General features: G+C 43.2%; 1 protein-coding gene across 3 annotated transcripts in view; it reads left to right on the top strand.

The window, feature by feature from the left end:
* The window catches only part of MID1 (midline 1), a 205,073-nt gene that overhangs the window by 45,514 nt on the left and 139,789 nt on the right, over nt 1-19,770 (top strand). The window contains exon 1 of one of the 3 annotated variants that reach the window (XM_035114515.3): nt 16,037-16,215. The exons of 1 other annotated variant lie outside the window; for it this stretch is intronic. The gene's annotated coding sequence lies outside the window, so the exon portion shown is untranslated. Of the gene's footprint in view, nt 1-16,036; nt 16,216-16,757; nt 16,779-19,770 lie in introns of those variants that run through there. One more of the 3 variants, XM_088667717.1, reaches the window with a different exon arrangement.

Raw genomic sequence — 19,770 nt, 5'->3', positions numbered from 1 at the left:
TCACGAAGAGTCGGACACGACTAAACGACTAAACAACAACAGGGAACGAGCTGGCACAATCCATAGAATTTTGAACACTTAAACAGTGTTGATTCATTTTATTAATTCCTTAAACGTTCATTCCAGCCTCCTTCCAATGAGTTAAAGGTAATATACACAATACACAATACTTTATTCTCACAACAACCTTTGAGGTAGGCTAGACTGATAGTGATTGGCCCAAGTTCACCCATCCATCAAGCTTCATGGCTTGAATGGAGTTTTGAACCAGAGTCTCTCTGCTCTAAATTCAACACTCTTAACTGGCTACACCAATAAGATTGCAATGAAACTTAGATCTGAAATATGCATAACTGTGCACAGGGGTCATGCTTTTGAAGGCAGGCTTACGGCCCAGAGTTTCATACTGGTCATTGACCGTCATAAAACGACTTGACTATAGCCCAGAGCATGATAAGCTTTCCTAAATTCCTTTTTGCATGCCCAGCACATTTTAAGTTGGCACAATGCTGTTAGCAGTACGTGGTCCTTATTCTCTCCTCCCCCATCCTCAACCATATGTTTCTTAAGAAGTCAACATTGCATTTCTTTAGGGGAGTCACTGTGAATGATTCAACATAATGGCTTGGCTCCAAAGAACTGCTTTAGGAGTGTCCAAAGCCTTAGTTGTACTCTGTGGAATTCACTTTTTTTCTGTTTGAGTGGCTGACAAACTGAGCAGAAACTGCTTAAGAAACTCCCATCAGTTTCAAAAGAGGTTGGTCCTGCAGCATGGAGAGTCGTCGTTGAGTTAGACAGGCAAAAAGAAGAAGAGCCACACCCTTATTCACAGAGAAGAGACTGCAGAGTACTGTATAGGGATTGTGTCATTGAAGGGCATTTCTTATAAAGAGCCGCTTACTTGGGAGATCTCTAGTGAGCACTATAAAATGAGTGGTAAGCAGCAATATTGAACATATGGATAAAAAGGTAAAGGTACCCCTGACCCTGACCATTAGGTCCAGTCGCGGACAACTCTGGGGTTGCGTCAGTCATCTCACTCTATAGGCCCAAGATGAATGGGGTATGGGGAGGAATGAAGCAGATTCAAGCACACCCTTAGGAAATTTTTTTAAAAAATGCATTTTTATGCCACTATCATATCATTTGTGAATCGTCAATGTTGTATACAATGCAATTAATGAATGATTGATTGGGCTACTGTGTAGGGAATCTCTGACTTTCATTAACTAATGTCAATGTTTCTACCCAGACAGTTGCTCAGTTATTGTATTATGGTAATTTTTATTACATGTAATAACCCCAAAACTCATTTCTTCATTACACACACACACACACCACTTGGTTGTGGGTTTCATCACAGAAGATGACAAACTATAACAAGTTTATACAGGCAGCTAAGGTAAAAAAATGTATATGCTGTAGTTTTACGTCCCGGGGAGCTTTCTAAAGATATTCAGAAGGAACAAGCTAGAAGCAAGCAAAGGACAAGTTTGTAAGCTCCGAGCGTAGCAGATGTTCGCTTCGCTTTTCCTTGCCACAGAGTTCATGTGGACATTGAGATATCCTTGCAAGCAGGCTTGCCTGCTGATAATGCAGTGCGTTTGGCAGCTGTGCCTTCTATGCTTTCATAATATTTTGGCCCAGGGGCATCTTTAATGCTATTTTGCAATTGCTATGCAATCTTTCAAAGGCCAAAATATTAGCCTTGGAGAAACAATTTCTTTTTTCCTTAAAATATTGGCAAAGTGTAATTGAAATATGTTTATGAAGGATTGCTGGCAGGCTGAGCATTTGCAGCTTGCCTTGAGGTTTTGATTTGATTACAGAATGTAATTAGCATCTCACCTTTGCCCCAAGCAAAACCAGGTTTTTATCTGCTACGGTGTATGGAAGGCAAAATTGGAGTTATACAAGATGCAGGTTTCTCCAAGAAGCTATAATTTATGGGTTTTTTCCTGACTGGAGTTTCATACGACAACTCCAGATGGGAGTTGATCAGCCATAGGATGGAGCTCTTCCTTTTGCATAACCTCTGCATGTTAAAGTTCTCAACCTTCTCTTTATTACTATTACCAGTTACTCTAGAAGCACTGAAATTATTTTATTTCATTGAACTCTTAGCTATCTCAGCATTTCACTCCTACAGACTTATTGGACTCCAGATGTAGTCAGGAGGAGGAAGCATTTAGATTTACTTCATGTGGCATGTGAAGATGTAACACTTAAGCAGTAAAGGGCTGAACTCTTTTTGTTGTTGTTGGAAAAACAGCCTTGTTGCTGTAACCTTTGTGAGCATCAAACGATTTTGTTGAAGGGAGAGAATGTTTACCTTGACTTGCTGCTGTTTCCCAGTGACAGCTGGACCTTCCATGCATGAGATGTGACAAAGGATTGCAACAACCATCTCAAAGTTGCAGTGCTTTAAGGAAAATCACTTTTAAAACTGATTTATTCAAACCATATGGAAACTTTTTATGGACATGCTTGACATTTTTTCAGAAGTGACACATTGATTTCTTCTGAGAGGGAAATTTATCTGATGGAAACGGATACAGAAAATGTATGGAGGAGAGGGGAAATGATTGTGAAGTTAGCATTTCAACAAGGACTAAAAACTAGATGGGGAGAAAAAAAGGGGGAAGATGAAGCATATTAATGAACATTTTAATTTTCTATTGGCCGCCATATGCCCCATTATGTTTTTCCCCCTCACTGTGATTTTGGGAAGGAGCCACATAGTGCATGCAATATGAGTCCTTTCACAGATTTATTAAAGCCTACCACATGGAAATTTATGCCATGGTTTATCACAACGTTGCCATTCAACTTGGTTTGTACATGTGTGTTGAACAGGTGAATTGCTCTTGTAAATTGGCTTAAGATGCATCAAAAGGCAGTATTTCATATGCTTTGACAGGCTAGGTATGGATTGTGTCTAAAGTCATATGTACATCACTTTTCAAAACAGCACTGGAAATGCACAGAATGCAGAGTTGAAGCAGTTGTGTCTCTAGCCATCCTGGAGAGGCATATGAATAGCGAGTCATTTTCTTGTCATATAAATTCAACCACCAATATCTGATGAAGACTCTTAAGGGATTGGTATAAACCTTCATACCATACTGACATTAATTCAGAACCTAGACCTAAAAATCTTTGTTTCCATAAAGAGTAATTATGATGCAATGAATTTAATGGAAAACAAGGCGGCCCAATAGTAATAAAAACTATATTCAATGGTACCTGCAGAATGCACCCCAAAATCCAGTGATTTTAATGTGTACTAATTCTCAACACTCGTGAAAGGGAAGAAATAAAACACGCACAACCACAAATGAGACCATAACCGGTATACTTCCCCAAACACAAATCACATACCATATAGACAGAAACCAGAGTGTGATCCAGTCTGTCCTGCATACTAAAATGTGTGTGCAGATCTCCACACAAAGGAGATCCAGTGAATGGGTGTGGGATCCAGCAGGATCCAGTGAATGGGAGTGCGTCAAGTAAAGAAGTGATAGGGATCTGAATCAAACCCCCCCCCCCAGAGTACTCAAACATCATAATCCTAGATGAGGAGGGTGCCATCAATGTGCATGGTGTTTTACAGAATAATAGGAAGAGGGGCACACTTTCCTAGGAAGCTCACCATCTCAAATTTGAAAGTAGCACAAAAAGTGGGATGATGGAAGTGAGGGTAAAAAGGAAGAATATGTCCTATATTCAATCATACACATTTAAATTCTGTATGATTTAGTTGAGATTCCTGCATTGCAGGGGGTTGGACTAGATAACTCTTGGGATTACTTTCAACACTACAATTCTGTGATTTTCAGTGATAGGTGAAGACTAAGGAGTGAAATCAAAGACATCACAGAAAAGCTGACTTTTCAGGAAGGATTTGAAGGAAGTAGCGTCATGAATGTGTCCAGGGAGGCAATGGCAGTGGGTTAAGAGAAATGGAATTCCTAAATGGGGCATAATCTACAATGGGACAGGTAACCCTTGGCCCTTCTGATATTCTTAGACTACAGTTCCCATCGTTTCTGACCATTGGCCATGCTGGCTGGGAGTTGTAGTCCTCAAAGGACTACAAGACTCACAATTGATTTCCAGAACTTTGTTCTAATGCCAGAGCTCAGCCCTGTGGATGTTAAGTAGATGATGAAATGCACTTGCTTTCTTGGGTTGCATGCACACCATACATTTAAAGCACATCCGCCCCCACTCCCCAAATCCTGGGAACTGTAGTTTACCCTCAGAGAGTAACAATTCCCAGCACCCTTAGCAAAGCTAAGGGAAGAGGGGTGTTTTAATTGTATGGATTGTACCCAGACCTAGTCTTACCAGAGAAAGGAGAGCAGTTTCCCAGCTCCTCTTTGCATCTTTTCAAGAAAATGCTGATTTACAGGCATGTGATGGAATCCTAACCCACTATAGAATGCATGCTCTAACTAGGCTGATGTCACCAAGTTGGAGAAGAATTTGTTTCAGTGTTTGCTCTGAGTTGGACTAAGTAGGTTGTTACTTGATTTTAAAGCCATGCTGCGGTCTTGGAATCCAAATCTCCCCTCTTATGCATTTGCTGATTCTTATTTTTCTCTACACTTGCAGGCAACAATTAGAAAAGAAAGTGTTCTGCATCACACGCAGAATTGCCTTTCTTTTATGACTAAGTAACCCCTTGAATTTTTGGCACTGAAGGATTACAGTAGGGCTCGAGACCCTGTGCCTTTCCCTTTTATATATAAATAAAATACAGTTTATAAATTTCAGTGTATCTGTTTGCCAATTATTTGTATTACAAATTTTCAATACAATAAGCTCTCATTTGCCCTTGGGCTCTTATATTATCAAAGTACTTTGGATGATGATCTTTCAGTTGAGATTTATATTGCTTATGGAAAATTGGATTTATTATTGCTAATAAAGGTTTATTAGCATAACCTACTAAGAGCAGTATCATTTCCTATCTGAATAATGACTCCACTGTTATTTTATCATTTCCATAGCACTTTAATGTGCAATGTGCTTTGCATTCATCATTGTCCTTGGAAATGAACCAATAAAGCACATGCATACATACAAGCAGATTGCAAATGATGAGCTCAGTCTTGAAGACATATACTGTACAGTGGTACCTCGGTTTACAAACACAATTGGTTCCGGAAGTCTGTACTTAACATGAAGCGTACTTAACCTGAAGCGAACGTTCCCATTGAAAGTAATGGAAAGTGGATTAATCCATTCCAGACAGGTCCGCGGAGTACTTAAACTGAAAATACTCAAACCGAGGCGTACTTAAACCGAGGTATGACTGTAGTTGGAGGTAAACTCCACTGTTCAGTGGAACATGTTTCTATGTAAGCTTCCTGTTTATTATACATCCCCCCCCACATTCTTATGTATATTTAGGGATGTGGGTGGTGCTGTGGTCTAAACCAATTGCCACCAGGTTACACCACTGCTGTAGGTGGCACTGTGGCCTAAAACACTGAGCCTCTTGGGCTTGCCAGTCAGAAGGTCAGTGGTACGAATCCCCGTGAAGGGGTGAGCTCCCATTGCTCTGCCCCAGCTCCTGCCAACCTAGCAATTTGAAACTACTGTATGCCAATGCAAGTAGATAAATAGGTACTGCTGCAGCGGGAACGTAAATGGCGTCTCTGTGCACTCTGGTTTCTGTCACGGTGTTCCATTGCGCCAGAAGCCACATGCTGGCCACATGACCGGCCTGAAAGCGAGATGAGGGGCTGCACCCCATAGTCAAGTTTGACTGGACTTAACCGTCCAGGGGTCCTTTACATATATATATATATATATATATATATATATATATATATATATATACATACACATACATACATACAGTGGGACCTCGACTTACGAATTTAATCCTTTCCGAATGCACACTCATAGGTCGAAAACTTTGTAAGTCGAGTTTTTGTATTTTTTATTTATTTATAGTTTGCTGAGTTATTTGGAATTATTTGTGCTTTTCTGGACTCAAGTATGATTTTAAACCAGAAGGAGAAGAAGGAAATAGTATTCCTGGCACACTATCTGCAGCCCTGTTTGTTTTCCCAGTCTCATTCCCTTGCCTCCTCTCCCCCAACTGCCTGGGACTTCTCTCTTTCGAGCATCCATATACAGGGTATTGAATATGTGCAAATAAAATACATTATGTATTAGTTTACTCATTTAAATGTTCGCCTCAGTCTTTTCTCAGGCTCTGAACAGCTCGTGTTGTTGTTTAGAAAATAAATATAGAATAAGGTCAGCAACATAGAAATATAGAGATACGAATAATTCTGGTCCAAGATATGGAGAGGCGGCGGCGGGTGGGCAAACACTGAATGTGCTTTCCTGTGCATGTTTAATATTTATCTTTGCACAGAAAGGCTGTCCCTTCCTGGCCCATGAAGACTGGGAGGGGGAAAGGCAGCCATGAGAGTGTTCAGGGCATTATAATTCAAATGTGGCATCTTAAATAGTGTTGGGAGAGCTACAGGAAACCAGCGCTGACTCTAGAGCTTCATAGTAATGAGCTTTTCAGCATCCTCATTGTTGTATTTTATTTTTAAAGATACTGTACTGTGCAAATTAAAATCTCAAGTTCCTGGCTAGAGGCTTCCATAGTCTGAAAGCTTTTGGAAATCCTTATATAAATCAGCAGTGAATCAAGGAAATGGACAAAGTACTTTTCAGATTGGTATCTTTTAAAGACTGAAGAAGTGACGCCTTCTTTTGTGATGCATTGGGGAAAGGGAGCATTTCCTATGGGTGATGGATGTCATCTAGAATAAGATCAGTGCTTTTTTTTAAGGGAAAAAAGGTGCTGATACTTACCATGAAGTTGTTACAGTAAATGCCACACTTTTAACATTTGGAAAGAAAAGGTGCCAGTTCTGCATACCCTTGAGTATCCCCAGGAAAAAGCACTTTGTATTACCCATGTAGCAGAAGTTGCCCCCAGTTCCAGTCAACACACAGAGGCAGTTTAAGGTCCAAGATAGTTTATTGTTGCAGAATATTAGGTTCAATAATACAGCTCCAGAGGTTGATTTATACATACAGTTTGTAGGCTTTGCAGATACAGATACAGATACAGATACAGATATATGCAAGTACAAAATATTTGTGTTGCTCCAGCAATTCAAGATGTAACACAGACTCCAATTGACAGATTCACCAACTGATTAATGAACTGATATGCCTTAATTATTTATATGGATAGCACTGGGCCGTTGCCGTAGCACCTGGCTTGGCTAAGCTTGCACCTGGTGGCTTATCTCACGCGGGGTGATTTGCGATCATGAAGAAAATTTACCCCTTCCTCCATGTCCAGTTCCTCGAACATAAATTGCACTGGAATACTAGAAAACCATAGGAAAGTTGGCCAAGAGAAGGGCTTGGAGAGCCAAAAGAGGAGGTTCTTCCACGCAGAGATTTCAGGGATTGGACATTTGAGAGCAGGAATTGATGGATGTTGGCAATGTTAGGATCGTCCTACTCTCGTGTAGGACCCTGGCAGAGACACATTCCCGACTGGCATGTTCTCTCCCTCCTGGTTGATCGTTCGGGAGCTTCAAAAGCTTTCTTCTGCCTGAACTTCAAAAGCTTTCTTCTGCAACAGACATCAGCACACTCAGGGATCTGCAGAGTGTTCGTAGTTCGCGTAACAGACCTCAGCAACTCAGCATTTTGGCTAATCTACTTTATTTACATATAAACACACAGAACACTGCAACATGGCTCCCTCTCTCTCTCTAGCATTAGACAGCAAAGAGGGAGAACAAAGGACAATAATCCCATTTCACGGAACACAGTAACACAAACATCCTGTCTCCGTCACTTCCCACTCTGTGGAATGAAAACATACACCATCATGTGCTAGACAACAATCCCATGACTGCTGACACAGGGAATGAATCTCCAACAGGCAACAGCCACTCTGGAATCAGTTGTCATGATAAATCAGTGTGGTTTGGGACACAACTAGAACCTTGTTATACAAGTGAATCACTCAGTGATTTTGCTCAAGAAACTACATGGAAAGCTAAGAGTTTTTTCAGTGGTGTTGTTAGGTAATTTTAGATTCTGGACTTCATGGTTTTATTGAGGCAGCAAAGTGGTGGGGAGGGGGATATGATTTATTTATTTATTTGATTTATTAGTCCCTAGAAAACTTTCAAACAAAATTACAATACTGGCTTCCCTTTTCCCCCTTTTTCTTGAAAAATATTTATTAAACATTCAACATTAACTTACACAACTATACACAATAATACAATATATACAAACTATATACACATACTTTACAGAAATAGAAAAGGGAAAGTAAAGAAAAAAAGTAAAGGATAAGATGAACTTCCGATTGTTCTCATTCTATTGTACTGTATTGTATTGTATTGAGAATACAATACTAGCTTTAGAAGACAGAAGTAATCAGTATACTAACAAAATAATGCTCTCAAATATTGTAAATATACAAATATTGCAAATGTACAGCAGAAGATCAGATTCTACCAAATGCCTGGGAGGACAGATGGCAATGTGTGTTACTTCACTTATTTCAAAATATGGAAAGTCAGCCCATTTTGCATTTGGGGGGAACCCTCCTGCTTATTCTGCTGAGTGGGGACCCAGACATCTCTCCCAAAGGTCTGCACTGATGGCGTCAGTGGAGCTCTTTGAGTTATTTTGGAATTCAGAGGTATATCAGAAAGCAATTCTGCCTCTCTAGCAGCAAATACCATTCCATTTAATTGAATTGCAGAGAGTTAGTTCTTTTCATTGCACGATTGCAATCTCACCTGTTAATCTGGAGGTTACAAATGGATGCTGTAGTTTCACTTACTCTGGTGACAATGTTGTTGCTTGACCCAGACCTCCGTGGGAGAGATTGCAGCAGGGCATTATTTAACCAGTTAGTGGGCTAAAGAATTGAACACAGAGTTAACCCCATCATGAGTCATGCCACCAAAAACCGGAGCATCTCACCAGCTGTTGCTGCTCCAGCTTCTGTCTCTGATAGCCATCTGGCTGGACACTTCAGACCAGACTAGCAACCTACCGTATCATATTGCTGGAGCCTCTTCAGAGTTGTAGGTTCAGGTGTTTGAGAGATTCACTTGTCCTGCAGAAGCACGGTAATACATAAGAGGATCCCTCTCTTTATTTTTTCATTGAGAGGGGGAAACACTAAGTAAGATTTTAAAATCAGCAAAGTTTTGTTTGAAGCAATTGGGTGTTTCTCCTATATAGCCTTTGGCAGATAATATTTGGTATTATTCTGTTTATTTTACGCATTTCCCCCTCCCTGGAATGCACACTATTTAACTTAAATAATCAGGAAGATTGATAGCTGTAAAATTGCTAGCATTATGTTGGTTGTTGCTTCCGCCTAGGCTCTGTAATTACCGAAAATTTATTTCAAGCAGCAGAACAACAAAACAAGCCACTGTTCTGGGCTAAACGAATCAGTTGCACTGGCAGCCCTCAAAGAGTTTGGTATTCTTTAATGTTGAGTTTTGTTGGAATCCTTTCCAGTGCAAATGACCTACTCTGCTCTACTTACCAACGGAGGGCATTTGGCAAACACTTACAACTGCTATTAAAAATTTAGGGTTTATTACCAGGGTGTTTTAGCTTTGTTCTTTCTTGTGAATCCAAGAAACACAGAAAGGAGCCGGTGCTATGCAAATCAGGTGTTAAAGACATACAGGGTATGGATCAAAGGAGGCTTAATTGGGAACAAGCGAATAAGAAAAATATATATCCGTAGTCACCTTATGTTTTCCAGCTTCCCTGCCCCCCCCAAACAAATCTGTCACTCTTCCCCCCCCCCTGCCAGTTTACTGACATGAACCAGTACATATTACAGCATGCTTCATACTTCCAAAGCCTGACTCTTAGAGTTAACTGGCTGACTCTAGAAAGGAGAATTTAATTTCCCTTTGGAAAATACAGGACAAACATGTTGATAACCAACTGATTTTGATTGTTGACTTGCTGGGGTACTCTATTTCTTTGTTTATCCATGAACAAAGACTGATGCCATATGTATTTGCTACCATTAGTGCAACAAAACGTTGCCAAGATGATTTAAAATTTTACATGTTGGTACCCCAGTCCATAAGGCAAGCATAGCACATAGTGACTGGCTGCTCTTTGTTAAAGCCACTGTATGAATGAAGCAGGTTCATTCCTCTATGGGAAATGCCAGATTCAGTTCCTTTCTATCAGTTTCTGTCAGCTATTAAGTAGCTGGCTTGTCTACCATTTGCTCATGCCTGCTAGCACATCCCCCAAGTTTCCACCCTCTTTTGTTTTATTTAGATTCCAGTTTGTGTGCAGTTTATACAGATTTCAGCTTTGCTCCTGGCTTATATGACCCTGGAAAATAACAATTATTGTTGCTGATGCTGTTATTATTCAATTATAAAAGTTTTTACCTATGAGTGAAATTCAAGCCTCACCTTGAATTTAATTGCTTGAACCAGTGTGTTGTACCCAGAATGGAATCTAGGTGACACAGCCCCAGGAATATTTGCATGCATACAAAGTGCATGGCAGTGCATATTTTTTTCTAGCATTAAAGTGTACTCCGTTTGCCCCTGGATCTTTTTGGCTCTTTGTGTCACTTATTCCCACTGGGCTAAAAACTGCAACACTCTCTCTGACCATTTGCAGTGGTGGCACTGCAGATATCAGGCTAGCAGTTATTTCTATGTGCTGCATGGGGGTATTAGGGGAGGAGTAATAGGGGGACACATGTTGTATTCTTTCTGGGGTAGTTTGTCCACCTTTGGTCCCCACCCTGCTGGCTAAACTAGGTGAGGGTAGCTGATGAGTCTCAAACCCTCAATGAGTTAGGACTTCCCCTGCATGCGAAGGCAAGTTCTGGCGGATTGAGTGGATGAGACCAACAGTGACTTCAGTGGTCAATAAGGCAGTTTCTGCATGTGCTATAGAGGGAAATGAGGGGCAGACGGGGCTCATCAACCCTGGAAAGGTAGCCCATTTACGAGAAGGAAAACTCTGATCCCAAACCTCTGCTGCCTTGTGGGAAAAGGCTAAGAAGTAAACACTACATAAATCTGGAGTTGGAGACCCTTAAGTTGGTTGGGTGGTGCCTTGTATGCCTCCTTCCCATGGGTGTACCCAGCATGGGGCAAGGGGGTGCAGCTGCCCCCCCCCCAGAAGACCAAACTGTGGGCCCGACTAGGGAAGCAAATACCCTGTGCAGGCGCCTCGCTTGTTGACACGGGAGGGGAGAGGGGGAGGAAATGCTGCTGGTGCACGCTGCTGGTGCCCGCCCTGCCTACATTTGCACCAATTCCCGCCCACTAAAGCCTTTGCGCCTCCCAATGGAAAGCCCTGCCGGGCGGCAACCTCTCCTGCCTAAGAGTTCTGCTGGGCTGGCAAGCGAAGGAGACGTGGCTCCCTGCATTGGTTGCAGCCGCTGCTGCGCTCTGCCTCCCGGTAGGCTGCACTGCGAGCATCGGCGCCGCGGGCTGGGAATCGCCCCCTTCCCCCCTCTGCACCCCCTACCCCCCTGAGTTAGGAGTTGCTACTGAGACTCCTCCTGGGCCGGGAGAGGAAGTGCAACGACAGGAGCCAGTTCAGCCTCGGTGGGCAGAAGCCTGCAAAAGAGGAGTGGGGGGCAGCGGCCGAAGGCGGTGGTCGTGGCTGCTGCAAGGAAGCTGCGTGGGGGCGTTTGTGCCGGATTGCCGGTGGCAGGAGTAGCCCGGCAGCACTGACCCTTCCTCGCCGCCCCCCACCCCCGGCAATAGGAAAGGAGCTGCCTTGGGGGGCGGCACAGCTCTCCGCTCCCCCTGCGTGCATTGCCCTCTCCGGGCATTGGCTGCTGTTTCCTTCTTTGCAATGCGCCTCCCCCCAGCCGCTCTCCCTTGCTGCCCCTGCCGAGAGAGGGGCATTGAGGGCGGGGGAGCCGCCGCCACCGTAGGGTCGCAGCTGGGGGGGGCTTGCTCACTCGTCTGCACTGCGCCACCCCACCTTTCCCATCTTTTGCTCCCTTGCGATGGGGAGGCGGCGGTGGCAGCTTCTTCTTCTTCTTTGAGGGTCTCAGCTTGGCGGGGGGGTCCCCAGTATCCTCCCAGGCCACGGGGGGATGGCCCCCCAGGACTAGCAGACTCTGAGCTCCTTCCCCATCCCAGATATATAGGGTGGGAACTGGCAAGGCTTCGGGGGGACCTGGAGGAGGGAAAGCGGGGCCCAAAGGGGTTTTTCAGGGGGGTGGCTAGCTGTAAATGGATGGGAGCGGTGTTTTCAGAGCAGGGCTGTCTTAAGCATACCTGGCGCCCTGGCACCATGGTGTGATGGATCCCTCTGGTGCCCCCACCCCGCCCCGTTTCCCGGCATGGCGGGCGCAGCTCACTGCGCGGCTGCTGCCTGGAGGGCCGGAGCCCTGCGCAACCCACCCTGGCCCTAGGGCCGGCCCTGGGCCAGGGGGTGCTGCCCGCCCCCTGTTGCAATGCCCCTGCGCGTGGCGGAGGCGGCCCTAGGCCCGCACGCCTCCGGAAAGCAGCCTGAAGCCGCTGAACAGCTGAGAGGTGCGCCTGGGGCGGCCTCCGCCGCGCCTCTCAGCGGGCACAGCGGCGCCCCTGGTGGCCTGGCGCCCCGCGCCACCGGACCCGGGCCTAGAGACGGCCCTGCTTCAGAGCAGGGGAATTTCGTGTGAGAGAGTTTAGGGGGTTCATTTAGCGGCTGCAGCCGCCGCCGCAGAGTCATCGGGCCCGCTGGCCCTGTAGCCCCGCCCACATTCCCACTTTGTGGCCCCTCCCCTCCTGTGCCTTGGCCCCGCCCCTGAACGACCATGGCTTGCCCCCCCCCCTAGTTTTGATCCTGGGTACGCCCCTGCTCCTTCCAGCAACTCCTGCAGCCAAGCTGGTGCCAAACAAGTACTTTCTGTTTGAAAGCCCCCATGTGTTGCAGGGTGTACCCCAGTCCCAGAGCTCCAGGGTAAGTAGTTACCTATTACTGATATGCCACAGTGCCTGCAGAAGTGCCATCTGGACTGCTTATAAGATAAGTAGTTTGCAGCAAAGAGGGCAACCTAATCATAAATTCTACCTGAGAATTGTGTTCTCGCCTGTAGCATGGTTGGGGCTTTCACTAGGTGGAAAGAGTGAAAATATAAAAGGTGTGTAAGGCAGTCTTATATAGGTCCATTTTCTGAGTACTCTATTTCTGTGTTCCCTACTGAACAGCATGCAAATGTGCTGTGGTGCATGGGATGTTTACTGGGCAGAAATGGAAAACTTAATGTGCCCTATCCTGAGAACTTTTCAGCCATCTTAAAGCTAGTTGTTATTTTCATATATGAATCACTTCCCATTGAGGCATACCAGTTGCAAATATAAACACTATTTGAAAAACAATTGCAAACATAAAAACAGTTTAAACTAACAACAGCACATAATTCAAAGCAATTCAAATCCTAGTCTGATAGCAATTTGGATATATATTTTTAGAAGGCTTGCTGAAACCATATCAGTGAAACATACCAGAATCCAAAGAGCCACAAGTTCAATCAGGTTTTAGATTTTCCCCTTATGCCCTCACGCTACTTGGGAAACAGAACTTTCAGAAGCCATTGCAATATGTATTTATTTCACATTATAGACCTCTTGATCATAATAAAACCTAACATTCTAATATGATATAGGAGTCAGTTGTTCAAAAGAGGGGAAAGCCAAATATTTCACTAGACTAATTCTAGTTCCTTGTGTGAGACTAAGCAGTTCTTTGCATCTCAGCTGATGGGTCATAATGGGATCACAACCGACATGCAGCTTTACAATACAGATTTCCCCCATTTGGCTTACATGGAATATAGTGCTGTATAGTATGGGTTATTTTTTTAGGGGGCTGTCATTTCGATAAGAAGCTCTAAGTATGCCACTCTACCTGAGTTCAAACCCCTTTCTCCTCATCACAGTTGATGCCTGTTCTCTTCTCTCTCCCTCTTGGTCCAATCTGCACTTCTTCTCAACGGGACATGACAAGACATGCGGGAATCATTGTGCTGTTCCCTTTTTTTGTTGTCCTCTCTTGCTCTTTACTTTCTCAGAGCAGAGCAGCCACATCAATGAGGAGGAGGAGGGAGAGGGAGGAGAACATAGTCCTCATCAAATACCTGTCAATGATGGTTCTTCTCTTGTAAGCTGTGTTAGTAAAAGCCCCTCTATGTGCCACCATAGATCTACCTATGACTGGGGTATGGTTCTGTGGAGTATTTAATGGCACAAGCCCACTTTCTTTAATAAGAGCACATTGGTGTTAGTGGTTACTGGAGGAGGCAGCGGCAGCACAAGCAGCGGTGGCAGGGGCACCCGAAGGAGGTGGACAATACCAACAATCACATTCTTCAGCAAGCTCCTCCCATGGGCTGGAGCATATAACTACGTTTGCCATGGCAGTGATGCTGCTGAAAACAGGAGCATGGAAATTCATAACACAGTGGTTACTGTCTGCTTTCCATTAAGAAATATATTTCATGCCTGCTTTAGTACAAAGTTGATGCTTGAAGCATTATAGTACAGGAGACCTATAGCTCGTTTGAGATTATTAAACAGCCTTGTAATGAACTTATTCATTTGTATGTGAGCATTTCCATGTTTACAGCTTTTTGTAAAACTAATGGCGAAACTTTTACAAATTCAGAAAAAGCCACGTGCTTCTTGCTGGTACCCATAAAACAAAATGTGCCTTGCAGAAGCTTCTTGTTTTTCTGAGCTGAACTAAGCTTTGTTTGGAGGTTGATGACATCACCTCATCTCCTAGTAACATCTCTTTAGCTATCGCCTCCCACACTGGTTTGAGAGAGAGAGAGAGAGAGAGAGAGAAAGGAAGGAAGGAAGGAAGGAAGGAAGGAAGGAAGGAAGGAAGGAAGAGTGCATTCCTATCACTCTGGCCCTCTAGCTTTTCAGGGTCCATCTGCTTGCTTCATTTTCATGCTTAAAACAGCTTTATGGATCGTTTTGTTTTCGTTTTGGCTTGGGACGAACAATAATGTTGGCACATAGTTATGAAGTCACAACCTATATTATGAAGGGAGGGAACCTCATCCATCAAACATCACGTTTTGGTACAGGGTCACAGGCGAACAAAGTGGCTTGTGTCAGGTTGAAACAGCACTCGTAAATGTTAGTGTGTTTGAAGCTGGTGGTTTGAAGTCTATTTATTTTGCTTGAAAAGCTCAAATGGCAGTGCAGGACCAAGAAGGGGGGGGGTCCTTCATAAATTATTACTTGAAGGCTAACCACCATCCTTTATGAGGTGGAATGGTGCCATCTGCTTTTTCAGATCTTAGATTTATCTTTCTTCCCATTACGGAAAGGAAATGCTCCTGTGTAAATAAACTTGTGTACATTCTTGGATATATTTATCTTTTCCTCATCAGCTCATTTGGCCTGTACAATTTACCAAAATCTGAAGATATTGTGTCCACTGAATTTTGAATTAAAATGCTTCACTTTACCTCAGACCCTTACTGGGGGGGGGGGAAATATACGTCTTGCACATATATTACTTTTGAAATACAAATGTATACTTTTACAAAACTTTCAGCTCCTGTTGCGGTGATGGAAAGGGAGGCACAGACAGAATTGCAGCCAGCTAGTTTAGGCTCATTATCAACTTTAGAAAGCCGCTAATCGGGAATTAATGTCTAATTTTGTGTGTGTGTGTGTGTGTGGAATAATGAAGCCCATTAGCAGAAGTTCAAGAAGTTTCGCGGGGCGTGTCTTTGAAACAGTAGCTGAGAGGTTGATGAATTGGGTTTCTATGCCTTGTCATGAAGCATTATTGGTATGGAATGTGGATCTGGGTGCCCAAATGTGTGTAGGCGACTTTGTTTGCATCCCCGCTCTGAGGATTAACATACTGTGATGCTTGAATGCCTGCAGAATCTCTCCCTTCCCCCTTTCACTCTCCACACTCCCCCCCCCAACCCCACCTCATTCTGCTGAAGTCGTTTGGTCTGTGCTGCTTTTTCCTGTGAGAGGATTAGGGAATAGGAGAATGGCTTTGTGAGAAGAGAGGGAGAGAGAGAGAGGAGAGCTGAGAAGAAACTAAACTAGAAGACTAGCCTTTCAGAGTTCTTTCCATTGAGTCGAATTGCATGTGATACAGCAGCTGGGGGCTGTTGGTTTTCTTTTCAGCTCCCTACTGTAAGAGAAGCTGGTAAGATTATTTTTCCCCTTGTTCTCCTGTTCTGTGATGCTCTTGTAATTGCCTTATAGAGGAGACTCCTTCAGGATAAAGGGAAGTTGGTTAATGATACTGAGGACACGCTGCATTGTCTTTCCTCCCTGCCCCCACCCCCAGTAAAGCTTCCTAATATTTGAAGAGGGGCTATTTACAGTACAGAGGGGGCAGTTTTGGTAGGAAAAGTTGTTTTTCTCCTTTTTGCCAAAGTACTCTTAATATAAAACTGGGGGGGGGAGCAGGGAGGGAGGGAAAATATTTATCAAGTCATACCAAACTGTTTGGATATATTTAAAGTTTCCAGAAGTATTTTGAGTGAGGGGGAACCATTTCATCCGTTTGCAGCATTCTTGATGTTATCAGCTTTGTCACTTTCCTGGACTAATTCCAGATCTCCTGGGGTGTGTGTGAGAAACATATATTAGAATCCTATTTTTCACAGGCTCCACAAAGACAACAGGGACTGCTTGTCTTAGCAACAAAAGCCAAGCAAGCAACTCCTTCTGGAAGGTGAAAAGGAAGGAATACCTTCTGAAGAGGTAGGGAGAAGCAAAGTGAAATTAATCTAAGAACAAGGAATGAACGCAGTAATGTTTGGCTACGTTTGAATGAAGTAGCACTGCTCAGTATATACCTCAAATGCTATTTGAGTCAACTATGATTTTTCTAGTTTCTTTACAGAATATATGCCACAGTGGCAATTTGTAATTTTGTTTGAGTCTCTTGCTTCATTTCATATATGTGTGGGAACTGTTAAGTTTTAAATTCCTTGAGAGATCAGAGATATATAAACTTGGCTTGAGAGCAATTTCAAAGAAAAGTTGAAAAAGTCTTATGCCTGTCATGGATAGCATAGATGTAATTACAAACAAAACTTTTCTTTTTGGTCAAGTAAGAAATAACAAATCAAGAAAGTAAGGAATGATTGACAATAATTGAAATGATGATTGAAATGTTTTTTCTAGCATCCTTCCTTCCTTCCTTCCGTCCTTCCTTCCTTCCTAGTGATTAAATTCTTACTCTTTTATTCAGCATTCCTATCTGAAGTAACACTTTATATTTTTTACTGTGGATAAAGACATGCTCTTTCTTTTCTTCTGCATCCCACCTTCCCAAAATACTCCAAAGAAGCGACTGTGTTATATTATTTACATTATTATCTTCAGCTTTCCCTGACTTGGATCTCATTCAAACCATCAACTGTTAGGGCAAAAGTCTGCAGGCCATAGTCATGCATAAGTGGTATAGGAAGCAGGTCATTACTATGGGTGCTTTGTAGCTTGGAAAGAGGGTGCTAATTTTAGGAAATGGGGTTGTCATGGAGCGCTAAAGAGTGGTGGCGGGTGGGGAGTGTATCTGCATGAACATTAGTGTTGCTGAGTCATGTGATTTCATTATCTCAAAGACAAGACCCACTGTAAACGATTTTTACATTTAGCCCTTCTTCCACCTCCTCCCTCCCTTCTTTACTCTCACACAGACACTGGTTGCTAGGGTAATAGGTTTTTTTAAAAAAAGAAATTCTTTCGCATAATACCACAGTGGTGTTAGTGGTTACTTACTGAGTTGCTTCATGCAAAGCCTGAGTAGTCTCAACAGGGGTATCATTGTGCTTAATGTTCATTTAGATGTGTCACTAGTTCAAATTAGTTTTCTGAAATATAGATATCACTAATATACATCCAGTTTTGCCAACTCTTTAACCACCAGCTTCTTTTTTTAGAAACACACCCACCAAATGGCCATGTCTGGTTTTATATAGTTTACAGTGTACTATAACTGTGTATATTCTGCGTTTCAATTCCACACTTTTCAAAGTAAAAATTTATTCATTAACATGTATATGCAGCATGACACACAACTACACACCTGTTGAGAGCAGCTATGGAAATCAGCTGCTTTTTCCATATTACTTAGTTCATAATGCCAGCCTGCACATCCTGGTTTACTAAAGTGCTCTTTTGTGCCCCAATTGGTTGTTGGCCGATGGTATTAATTTATTTTCATTGAGGCATAAAACTCTCAAATCTGATTTGTGAAGGAAAATGGCAGATCTTTGAATCCCAATTAGCAGCAATCTCTACTGTGGTGTTGGTTTAGCCTAACAATTTCCATTATTCTTTATTCGACCGTCAGTCAGAAAATAGCCTAACAATTTAAGGGAAATACAAAGCACATGCTTTGCAATCAATGGGGAATTTGCTATCACCCTTGGAGGGAGTTAGGATTTAACAGTCTATAAGAAGATTTGAATACAAGTGTTTGCTCTGTAGTCCTCTTCAGATAAATAACTAGGGAACACTATACAGAACCTATCAAATGGCAACATTCTTACACAACAAAACTTCGGGTTTCTCTTCTCTGTCCTCCAGCCTTCCATGCCCCATATCTCCTCTGTGGGGGTCTCTAGATTTTATGGGACTGGAAGAGAGGTGGAGATGCCACACACCACAAACAGACACCTGCTCATGCAATACTGGATCTCACCCTTATGTTCTCCGTTTTTTGCTCTGTAGAGTTGCATCGAAGTTGATCGTTGAACCCTCTAGAGCAGCTGGGGGTGGTACTATGGGCTACAAGGAAGATGAGAGAAAGGGAAGACCCTTTGATGTTGTCCAATAATAATTAGCCCATTGGAGCATCACTGTCAGGACCCGGAGTCAGGGGCAGGTTAGCAGCAAAACTTAAGTGACGTTAACTCTTTATTCAAAGGAACCGAAACAGTGCAGACCTAGTGATCCCAGCAACGCTTCTCAGTAGGTCTTGCCCCAATGAGATAGTTGTGAGGACTGAAGGTCCCTGTCTTCCCACCTCTCCTGGTTCCTTCGCCAGCTGCCTAAGGCTCCTTCGCCTGGCCCTCTTCATTTCTCTGCATGTTCTGGGAGACTAGGGGGAGAGGGGCTTGTCACAACAGGAGGGATAGCGTCCCTGGCTTCTTCAGCAGCCTACCTCTACTCTGTCTCTTGACCACCCTCTGCTGCTGCTTCTGATTTTGGACTGCTGTCTGCCACAGTCTCTTCCTGCTCACTGAACCCTGTTATCTCTTCCAGTTCTGACACCTCCCTCTTCCAGTCTGCTCCTTCTCCCTTTGACCACTCACCACCATCTCACCATGAATCCCCCTGCTTCTGAGCCTTCTTCCTTTGGGGGTTCCCCAGCTGGTGCCTCCCATCATTCCTCTGCATTCAGCCAGTCCATGACAATCACATGATGTCAATACTCATAGAAGGTTGGTTGAGGATACTAGAAACTGGGAACTTTGCAGATCAGATTTTCAGATAAATGGAAGCTTTGCCAAAAGTTCCCTTTAATTCTGCACTTTTCAAATGCTGCTGCTTTTTATTATGTTTTTAAAATACATATGATTACAACCAGAAAAATATGATCTATTTAACATTTTTATTCAAAATGAAAGTTTATTGAAGGTGGGTTTACCTTTTCAGATGAATGGTGGAAAGTGAATGAGTAAGTAGTTTGCTTACAAATGTTTTGTCTTTTGAGTGGTGTAAAATGGGGAAACTTGAACAGTAA

Source organism: Zootoca vivipara, chromosome 4 (assembly GCF_965207765.1).
Source record: "Zootoca vivipara chromosome 4, rZooViv2.hap1.1, whole genome shotgun sequence".
In the NCBI taxonomy this organism is placed as follows: Eukaryota; Metazoa; Chordata; class Lepidosauria; order Squamata; family Lacertidae; genus Zootoca; species Zootoca vivipara.
Note: the sequence above shows the minus strand (reverse complement) of the source record. Positions and strands in the feature narration are given on the sequence as shown.